The following is a 7,811-nucleotide window of genomic DNA, read 5'->3' as shown; positions in this document are numbered from 1 at the left end:
TAAAACCAAATCTACACGGGTGCCACGGGTTACATGCTTGACGGCCGTCAGAAGGTTCACCCAGTGGGCAGTAAAACTGATATACCTTCCCTGCCCGTGTTTGCTAGACCACGTGTCTGTGGTCAGATGTATCTTGGCACCGACACTGTGTGCCAGAGATACATTCACTTGCCGCTGAACATGGCCATATAGCTCTGGGATGCCCTTCTCTGAGAAATACTTCCTTCCTGGGACCTTCCATTGTGGTGTTCCAATGGCCACAAATTTGCGAAAGGCCTCCGAGTCCACCAGTTTATATGGCAGTAGTTGGCGGGCTATGAGTTCTGACAAGCCAGCCGCCAACCGTTGGGCAAGAGGGTTATCCGGCGTCATCATTTTTTTACGCTCAAACATTAGGCCCACGGAAGCCTGCCTTTTTGCAGAAAAATGTGAGCTTGGCGTGATGGAAGGTGGAGTGGAGGACAATTGTGAGGAGAGAGGAGAAGGAGAAGTAGAAGACGAGGCTGGACGGTGAGAGCCTGCAGTGTGGCTTTGTGTGTTCCGTTGCTCCCACTGGGCTCGGTGATGGCTGCTCATGTGCCTTCTTAAGGCGGTCGTCCCTAGGTGAGTATTGGGCTTACCGCGACTAACGCGTTGACTGCAAAGATTGCAGATGGCAACGCTATTGTCAGCAGCGGACACGTTAAAAAAAGCCCACACTGCGGAGCCATGTGCCGGTGTCCTGGGAGCGCCAGATGTGACCGTACATGGTCGATGACTCGCTCCTGATACATTTGCAGTCTGCTTTGTCCCTGCTGTGCAATGTAAGTCATTGCTGCTTCTCCTCCCTATCTGCTGGTCCATATCTCCCTCTGAACTCCCCTCCTCTTCCTCTCTTGTGGGCACCCACGTGACATCACTAGACACGTCATCATCAACGTCACCTTCCCCACCGCTATAAGTAGAGTAGGCAGCAACACCGGGGACCAACCTCCTCCTTGGGCTGATCTGGGTACTGGCGTCAGACTGCTGAGTAGCGCTTGTTGCTACCTCCTCTTCCTGATCCAATACCAAGAGTGGCTGCGCATCAGAAATGTCCTCTTGATATGGATCGGAAAATAATTCCAGTGACTCAAGCGGAAGGTATGTGGTGGTGGTGGTGGTGGTCGTGTTGTTGGTGGTAGTGTCTTTGGGGGTGCACATAGCAGAGAGTGAAGAAGAGGGTGCAGATCGAGAGGATGAGGAGGGTGCAGAAGAATAAGGCTGAGTGAGCCACTCAACCAAGTCTGGTGCGTCCTTTAAAGTAATTGAACGCACCTTCTGCAACTTCCCACTTTGGCTCAAGGCTGTTGCTCCTGCCCTACCCCTACCACCCCTGCGGAAGGGCCTGCCTCTTCCTCTGCCTGTCATTTTTTAAATCACCCTGTGACAAAACTCTTAGTCCCTATACCGCTGAAGGACTGCTGCAGTATAGGGCAGCGGTCAGCAGTAGTGCACGTCAACCCTATGTATTGTGGACCGATAGCGGTCCTTACAGAACAGCAGACTGTAACGCACTCAGGCCTATGTACCGTAGCACCCTATACCAAGTTACCAGTCCTTATAAGAACTTTTGTGGACCAAGCAGGTTGTGTGTTAGTGATTAGCAGACTGTACGTCAGTCCCTATACCAATGAAGGACTGCTGCAGTATAGGGCAGCGGTCAGCAGTAGTGCACGGCAACCCTATGTATTGTGGACCGATAGCGGTCCTTACAGAACAGCAGACTGTACTGCACTCAGGCCTATGTACCGTAGCACCCTATACCAAGTTACCAGTCCTTATAAGAACTTTTGTGGACCAAGCAGGTTGTGTGTTAGTGTTTAGCAGACTGTGCGTCAGTCCCTATACCGCTGAAGGACTGCTGCAGTATAGGGCAGCGGTCAGCAGTAGTGCACGGCAACCCTATGTATTGTGGACCGATAGCGGTCCTTACAGAACAGCAGACTGTACTGCACTCAGGCCTATGTACCGTAGCACCCTATACCAAGTTACCAGTCCTTATAAGAACTTTTGTGGACCAAGCAGGTTGTGTGTTAGTGTTTAGCAGACTGTGCGTCAGTCCCTATACCGCTGAAGGACTGCTGCAGTATAGGGCAGCGGTCAGCAGTAGTGCACGGCAACCCTATGTATTGTGGACCGATAGCGGTCCTTACAGAACAGCAGACTGTACTGCACTCAGGCCTATGTACCGTAGCACCCTATACCAAGTTACCAGTCCTTATAAGAACTTTTGTGGACCAAGCAGGTTGTGTGTTAGTGTTTAGCAGACTGTGCGTCAGTCCCTATACCGCTGAAGGACTGCTGCAGTATAGGGCAGCGGTCAGCAGTAGTGCACGGCAACCCTATGTATTGTGGACCGATAGCGGTCCTTACAGAACAGCAGACTGTACTGCACTCAGGCCTATGTACCGTAGCACCCTATACCAAGTTACCAGTCCTTATAAGAACTTTTGTGGACCAAGCAGGTTGTGTGTTAGTGATTAGCAGACTGTACGTCAGTCCCTATACCAATGAAGGACTGCTGCAGTATAGGGCAGCGGTCAGCAGTAGTGCACGGCAACCCTATGTATTGTGGACCGATAGCGGTCCTTACAGAACAGCAGACTGTACTGCACTCAGGCCTATGTACCGTAGCACCCTATACCAAGTTACCAGTCCTTATAAGAACTTTTGTGGACCAAGCAGGTTGTGTGTTAGTGATTAGCAGACTGTACGTCAGTCCCTATACCAATGAAGGACTGCTGCAGTATAGGGCAGCGGTCAGCAGTAGTGCACGGCAACCCTATGTATTGTGGACCGATAGCGGTCCTTACAGAACAGCAGACTGTAACGCACTCAGGCCTATGTACCGTAGCACCCTATACCAAGTTACCAGTCCTTATAAGAACTTTTGTGGACCAAGCAGGTTGTGTGTTAGTGATTAGCAGACTGTACGTCAGTCCCTATACCAATGAAGGACTGCTGCAGTATAGGGCAGCGGTCAGCAGTAGTGCACGGCAACCCTATGTATTGTGGACCGATAGCGGTCCTTACAGAACAGCAGACTGTACTGCACTCAGGCCTATGTACCGTAGCACCCTATACCAAGTTACCAGTCCTTATAAGAACTTTTGTGGACCAAGCAGGTTGTGTGTTAGTGTTTAGCAGACTGTGCGTCAGTCCCTATACCGCTGAAGGACTGCTGCAGTATAGGGCAGCGGTCAGCAGTAGTGCACGGCAACCCTATGTATTGTGGACCGATAGCGGTCCTTACAGAACAGCAGACTGTACTGCACTCAGGCCTATGTACCGTAGCACCCTATACCAAGTTACCAGTCCTTATAAGAACTTTTGTGGACCAAGCAGGTTGTGTGTTAGTGTTTAGCAGACTGTGCGTCAGTCCCTATACCGCTGAAGGACTGCTGCAGTATAGGGCAGCGGTCAGCAGTAGTGCACGGCAACCCTATGTATTGTGGACCGATAGCGGTCCTTACAGAACAGCAGACTGTACTGCACTCAGGCCTATGTACCGTAGCACCCTATACCAAGTTACCAGTCCTTATAAGAACTTTTGTGGACCAAGCAGGTTGTGTGTTAGTGTTTAGCAGACTGTGCGTCAGTCCCTATACCGCTGAAGGACTGCTGCAGTATAGGGCAGCGGTCAGCAGTAGTGCACGGCAACCCTATGTATTGTGGACCGATAGCGGTCCTTACAGAACAGCAGACTGTACTGCACTCAGGCCTATGTACCGTAGCACCCTATACCAAGTTACCAGTCCTTATAAGAACTTTTGTGGACCAAGCAGGTTGTGTGTTAGTGATTAGCAGACTGTACGTCAGTCCCTATACCAATGAAGGACTGCTGCAGTATAGGGCAGCGGTCAGCAGTAGTGCACGGCAACCCTATGTATTGTGGACCGATAGCGGTCCTTACAGAACAGCAGACTGTACTGCACTCAGGCCTATGTACCGTAGCACCCTATACCAAGTTACCAGTCCTTATAAGAACTTTTGTGGACCAAGCAGGTTGTGTGTTAGTGATTAGCAGACTGTACGTCAGTCCCTATACCAATGAAGGACTGCTGCAGTATAGGGCAGCGGTCAGCAGTAGTGCACGGCAACCCTATGTATTGTGGACCGATAGCGGTCCTTACAGAACAGCAGACTGTAACGCACTCAGGCCTATGTACCGTAGCACCCTATACCAAGTTACCAGTCCTTATAAGAACTTTTGTGGACCAAGCAGGTTGTGTGTTAGTGATTAGCAGACTGTACGTCAGTCCCTATACCGCTGAAGGACTGCTGCAGTATAGGGCAGCGGTCAGCAGTAGTGCACGGCAACCCTATGTATTGTGGACCGATAGCGGTCCTTACAGAACAGCAGACTGTACTGCACTCAGGCCTATGTACCGTAGCACCCTATACCAAGTTACCAGTCCTTATAAGAACTTTTGTGGACCAAGCAGGTTGTGTGTTAGTGATTAGCAGACTGTACGTCAGTCCCTATACCAATGAAGGACTGCTGCAGTATAGGGCAGCGGTCAGCAGTAGTGCACGGCAACCCTATGTATTGTGGACCGATAGCGGTCCTTACAGAACAGCAGACTGTACCGCACCCAAGCCTATGTACCGTAGCACCCTAGACAGACCAAGTTACCAGTCCTGATAAAGAGCTTTGTGGAACAAGTGAGTTGTGAATGATTAGCAGACTGCAGCAGAAGGGCAGCAGTCAAGTATAATATTCTTTCTATATTTGGAAGAAAGAATATTATACGTGTACAAGCCTATTACCGTACCACTGATACCAGTCCTGAAAAGAACCTTTGTGGAACTAATAGTAACAGCAAGTCTTTAAAATTATCCTCACTGCCTGACAACACTGCTTCCTGCCTGTCCCTATACAAATTGGCAAAAAAGAGTAGGCTGGAACGATTAGCTGGAACAGCTCTTTTGTGGACCTGATAGTAACAGCTAATGATGATGATGATGATGATGATGAAGAAAGACTAATCTGGCTGAGCTGTCCCTAAAATAGCAGCATACAGCGCTCTGTCCCTTTATCTAAACTGACAAAAGAAACTCAGGCTGCTGACCTAACACCTATACCAGTCCTGAAAAGAACTTTTGTGTACCAAATAGCTAGCGTTTTCTCTGTCCCTACTCCACACAGGATCCTTTCCCTACAGTGACAGAAGAAAGAATGTAAAATGGCCACCGGATCGGGTGTATTTATAGGTTAGGGGGAATGTCCAAGTGTCCATGAGCTGTCATGTCTCAATTGGTTGTCCTGTAACACATGATAAACGTGTCACGAAAGGTTAAAGTTCTTGTATACATTAAACACGTAAGTCCGCCGGGGCGAACGACGGAAAAAGGCGTTCGAACCCGCGGACGGCGAAAGTCGGAAATTCGCCGCGAAACGACCGCCGGGCGAACCGTTCGGCCATCACTACTTCTAAGGACTGGTAAGGTATAGCGTACTAGACTATATAGGGTTGAGTGAGGTACAGTCTGCTAATCCTTAAGGGCTGGTATAGGTCCACAATATATAGGGTTGAGGTGCACTACTGCTGACTGCTGCCCTATTCTGCAGCAGTCCTTTATCAGTATAGGGACTGAGGTACAGTCTGCTAATCACAACCTACTAGTTCCACAAAGGTCCTTATAAGGACTGGCAAGGTATAGTGTACTACAGTACATAGGGTTGAGTGAGGTACAGTCTGCTAATCCTTAAGGACTGGTATAGGTCCACAATATATAGGGTTGAGGTGCACTACTGCTGACTGCTGCCCTATTCTGTAGCAGTCCTTTATCAGTATAGGGACTGAGGTACAGTCTGCTAACCACAACCTACTAGTTCCACAAAGGTCCTTCTAAGGACTGGTAAGGTATAGTGTACTTCAGTATATAGGGTTGAGTGAGGTACAGTCTGCTAATCCTTAAGGACTGGTATAGGTCCACAATATATAGGGTTGAGGTGCACTACTGCTGACTGCTGCCCAATTCTGCAGCAGTCCTTTATCAGTATAGGGACTGAGGTACAGTCTGCTAATCACAACCTACTAGTTCCACAAAGGTCCTTATAAGGACTGGTAAGGTATAGTGTACTACAGTACATAGGGTTGAGTGAGGTACAGTCTGCTAATCCTTAAGGACTGGTATAGGTCCACAATATATAGGGTTGAGGTGCACTACTGCCCTATTCTGCAGCAGTCCTTTATCAGTATAGTGACTGAGAGTTTTGTCACAGGGTCATTTAAAAAAAGACAGGCAGAGGAAGAGGCAGGCCCTTCCGCAGGGGTGGTAGGGGTAGGGCAGGAGCAACAGGCTTGAGCCAAAGTGGGAAATTGCAGAAGGTGCGTGCGATTACGTCAAAGGAAGCACCAGAATTGGTTGACTGGCTCACTCAGCCTTACTCTTCTGCACCCTCCTCATCCTCTCGATCTGCACCCTCTTCTTCACTCTCTGCTATGTGCACCCCCAAAGACACTACCACCAACAACACCACCACATACCTTCCGCTTGAGTCACAGGAATTATTTTCCGATCCATATCAAGACATTTCTGATGCGCAGCCACTCTTGACATTGGATCAGGAAGAGGAGGTAGCAACAACCGCCACTCAGCAGTCTGACGACAGTACCCAGATCAGTCCAAGGAGGAGGTTGGTCCCCGGTGTTGCTGCCTACTCTGAGATCTCTACTTATAGCGGTGGGGAAGGTGACGTTGATGATGACGTGTCTAGTGATGTCACGTGGGTGCCCACAAGAGAGGAAGAGGAGGGGAGTTCAGATGGAGATATGGACCAGCAGATAGGGAGGAGAAGCAGGAATAACTTACATTGCACAGGAGGGACAAAGCAGACTGCAAATGTATCAGGAGCGAGTCATCGACCATGTACGGTCACATCTGTCGCTCCCAGGACGCCGGCACATGGCTCCGCAGTGTGGACTTTTTTTAACGTGTCCGCTGCTGGCAATAGTGTTGCTATCTGCAATCTTTGCAGTCAACGCATTAGTCGCGGTAAGCCCAACACTCACCTAGGGACGACCGCCTTAAGAAGGCACATGAGCTGCCATCACCGAGCACAGTGGGAGCAACGGAACACACAAAGCCACACTCCAGGCTCTCACCGTCCAGCCTCGTCTTCTACTTCACCTTCTCCTCTCTCCTCACAATTGTCCTCCACTCCACCTTCCATCATGCCAAGCTCACGTTTTTCTGCAAAAAGGCAGGCTTCCGTGGGCCTAATGTTCGAGCGTAAAAAAATGATGACGCCGGATAACCCTCTTGCCCAACGGTTGACGGCTGGCTTGTCAGAACTGATAGCCCGCCAACTACTGCCATATAAACTGGTGGACTCGGAGGCCTTTCGAAAATTTGTGGCCATTGGAACACTACAATGGAAGGTCCCAGGAAGGAAGTATTTCTCACAGAAGGGCATCCCAGAGCTATATGGCCATGTTCAGCGGCAAGTGAATGTATCTCTGGCACACAGTGTCTGTGCCAAGATACATCTGACCACAGACACGTAGTCTAGCAAACACAGGCAGGGAAGATATATCACTTTTACTGCCCACTGGGTGAACCTTCTGACGGCCGTCAAGCATGTAACCCGTGGCACCCATGAAGATTTGGTTTTACCGCCACGGATTGCATGCAAGCCTGGCTCTTCTTCTCCTCCTCCTCCTACTCCATCCTCCTCCCTCTCCTCCTCGGCTGACTCCTCCTTTACCGCTGCTAGCGTCTCTTCCGCTGCGCCGCCCAAGCTCCCCAGAACCTATTTGACATGCCAGGTGAGACGTTGCCAT

Source organism: Lithobates pipiens, unplaced genomic scaffold (genome assembly GCF_037356315.1).
Source record: "Lithobates pipiens isolate NorthernLeopardFrog02 unplaced genomic scaffold, aLitPip1_a1.2 Scaffold_16, whole genome shotgun sequence".
In the NCBI taxonomy this organism is placed as follows: domain Eukaryota; kingdom Metazoa; phylum Chordata; class Amphibia; order Anura; family Ranidae; genus Lithobates; species Lithobates pipiens.
Note: the sequence above shows the minus strand (reverse complement) of the source record.